This window comes from Rhinopithecus bieti, unplaced genomic scaffold (assembly GCF_001698545.2).
Source record: "Rhinopithecus bieti isolate Rb0 unplaced genomic scaffold, ASM169854v2 scaffold_2574, whole genome shotgun sequence".
NCBI classification, from domain to species: Eukaryota; Metazoa; Chordata; class Mammalia; order Primates; family Cercopithecidae; genus Rhinopithecus; species Rhinopithecus bieti.
Window position 1 is genome coordinate 2137459 of NW_016804493.1, and position 3644 is coordinate 2141102.

Here is a 3644-nt window from a genome sequence, read left to right on the forward strand (position 1 = left end):
TTTTTTTTTTTTTTTTTTAGACAGAGCCTTGCTCTTGTCACCCAGGCAAAGTGCAATAGTGCGATTTTGGCTCACTCCAACCTCCACCTCCTGGATTCAAGTGATTCTCCTGCCTCAGCTTCCCAAGTAGCTGGGATAACAGGCACCCGCCACCATGCCCAGTTGATTTTTGTATTCTTGTTAGAGACAGAGTTTCACCAAGTTGGCCAGGCCTGGTCTCGAACTCCTGACCTCGGGTGATCTGCCCGCCTTGGCCTCTCAAAGTGCTGGGACTACAGGCGTGAGCCACTGCACCTGGCCAAATCTTCCTTATTTCTTTTACAGCTGCCTAGTAATCCACTGTGTGTATGTACTCAAGGTTATTTCCACCCAGTTTTTAACTCTTGACAGCTATTAAAAATTCTTTTTTTTTTTTTTTTTTGAAGTAGAATAAAACACACCAGTGGCCTGTGAGATCATCATGGCCAGCCTGCACATTTGCATAGAGTTGAACATGTGCCCAAGGGAAGGAGAGGGCTCTGGGGTTGGGATATTGGGATGCAGAAGCAACCAGTTCATGGTTGGGTGTTGAGAACAATTCCCAAGACTGAGAAAGGGTCACGGGCACATGAATGGTTGGGACACACCTCCCACTCATTCACAGTGCACCAGGGAGGAGACAGATATCAGAGGAAAGTGGCTGTGGGGAGGACGCTCATAAGGAGGCAGAGCCCCAGATACCAGGACCCTCAGCCTCACAAAGCACCTGCACTCCAGCTATGCATGGAAGCAGCAGAGAAATCCTCCTTCAAGGAGCACATCAGTGAGAACAAGGAGCCTCCTGAACAAAAGTTCTGCTCTTGGGAAGACCTCTAGTGCCTTCACAAGTTGGAGGGAGATCCATTATTGTATTTTCTGCCATCCCAATGGAATTGGGAAGATCAACATAGGCTATTCCTTTATGTATTTGTTTATAGCTGAGATGCAGAAGACTGTTAGCAGATTAAATTTTATTCAGGGAAACAAATGCAACATTTCTTGTATCCTGTCTATTGAAGTTAGATTCATTCCTCTTTCCTATATACTATCTTATTTGATTCTTACAAAACTATTGCTGAGAATATATTACTCCAACTTTATAAGTTTTGACTCTAAGATCCTGAGAGACTAAGCTTCTTGTCCAAGACCACACAGCATATAAGTGGCAGCACTGGAGCTTGTACCCTATGTCTGACTCCAAACTCCTCAATTCATCTTTTCCAAAGAGTAGCACTTTCCAAAGTAACGGAACCCATAGTGAGTTCATTGTCACAGAAATCACACTGCTTCAGAGTGTTAAAAAATATACTCTGGTGTGTTTTGTTCCTTCCATTCAAACTCAGAAAACTCAGGAAGTACACAGAAGTGCAAAGTATTATGTGTTTAAAGTCTATGTAAGGAAATCTGCAAGTGTCCAGGAGTATTTTTGAACAATCGGATGAAGCAGTCATGGATATTTATTTGTCATGTTTTGTGAGTGACACAATTCATTTTCACTTTTGCTTGGGAGAGGGGAAGTTTACTCCAAATAGGAGAAGCAGCAATGAGAACTTCAAGAAGAGATATAAAAGTAAATCAATTCAATTGACTATTAAAGTAGCTTGCTCTTTCTTTCTTTCTTTCTCTTTCTTTCTTTCTTTCTTTCTTTCTTTCTTTCTTTTCTTCTTTCCTTTCTTTCTTTCTTTCTTTTTTTTTTTTTAGGCAGTCTTTCTCTGTCACTCATGCTGGAGTACAGTGGCAGGATCTCGGCTCACTGCAACCTCTGCCTCCTAGGTTCAAGAAATTCTCTTGCATCAGCCTCCTGAGTAGCTGGGATTACAGGCACCCACCACCACACCTGGCTAATTTTGTATTTTGTATTTTAGTAGAGATGGGTTTCATCAAGTTGGCCAGGCTGGTCTTGAACTCCTTGACCTCAAGTATTCTATGCGCCTTGGTCTCCCAAAGTGCTGAGATTACAGGCATGAGCCACTGTGCCTAACCTCTTTTTTATTACTGTCTTTGATTAAAAATAAAAGAAAACCTTTCACAATGAGCTTAAAAGCGAGGTGGTGTTTGGAAGGAAGCCAAGGGCAGACAGGAGCGCAGAACAGGGAAGACGTCTGAAACCCAGCCTGCCATTTTTTCAGTCTCTCTGGGACAATGTGGTTTTTTGTCTTTGCTTGTCTCTGAAAATCTTCCCTTTTATCTTCCCTTTTTTCTTTGCTTCTCTGTGCATATGTTGGAAAAGTATTGTTTTGGCCTTCAGCATGTCTCCTTTTGGCTTCTTTCATGGACAAGAAAGGAAATAAGTCATCCATCGTGAATGAGAACAAATGAGCTTAGTAGAAAATGCAGTGTCTAAAAGACTTTCTTCTCCCAAGTTCTAAATGACCTTTCAGTGGGTGCAGACTGGCTCTTCAATGGAGGGGAGTTCAGGAGGCAATGGGGCAGATAGAGGCCTGGAAGTTCAGGGAAGGTACATTTGCAAATTGCCCAAGATCGTGCTCTTCTAAGAAGCAGATACAGGGTTTGAACCCAGCTGTCTCTGATTTAAAACCATTACACTAGGACTGTACTACAGGAGTTATTTTCCTATTCCTGACTCCCTCATGGGTTGTTGGGAACTTCCAATAAGGTAAACAGTTGGTAATAATATCTTGGGAATTAAGGAGTACCCACCATATGTGACAAGTTTGTTACTGACAAACCCAGCAAGCGCTAGACACACCTATAGCAGCAGAACCCAGAGTCAGAAGACAAATGAGGCTGAGTTGTGCAATGCAGGGATGGGGCCTCTCTTGATTGAAAATATTGCTATTTCATTCATCGTGGATTTTTTGCATCAATTTTCATTTTTTAGAAACAATGCATTTAGACCATTACTTACCTTGATTACTAAGGTTTTTGATGCCCCCTGAAATTTTGCATCTGAGGTGAGTTCCTCACTCTCCTGACCCTACTTTTGCCTCTTGAGTGGTTTGTCTTAGCAGGTTTCCCAAAGTGTGGGACACATACAATTAGTAGTGCACACATAATTTTAGGTGCTACCTTGCCATGATGTTACGTAACACGGGGCATTTTATGAGAAAGTTACTTTTCCTTTTTCTTTCCCCCTTCTTTTTCACCTTCCCACCAAGTGGAATAGTCTCAAGTTGAGTGCTAGCAAGTATTCTGACACCTTTCTGACATTTGCTAATCTACTCCTTGAACAGTAAGAGATTGGACTTCAGGCTCAAATCCCCAGGAGGTGTCCTAGGTATCTTTCTGTTTGCCGTCTAGATCCTTGCTCTTCCTTTTCCCATGCCTCCTCAATGCCCTGGATAAACCTATCTCCATGGAAACCATTGGAGTGAGTCAATAGGCTGATCTGGCCTCTAGTTTCTGGATTGTCCTAATAATCAGACATGCCAGCAGACAATTGGAAGACAGGAAGAGGAGAGCAAGTTCAGAATCCTTATTTCTCCAGCTCATCCCTTGTCCCATTTGGTTTTGCTCCTGTAAGAGAGGCTGTAACTCCAACTAGGCTGGAGTTTTCAAATATCCCCGACCCTGTGTGTTCCAATAACCACCCTCCTTCCTACGCTCTCATGCCTAGTGTTGCCAGAAAAATACAGAACATCCGGCTAAATTTGAATTTTAGATCA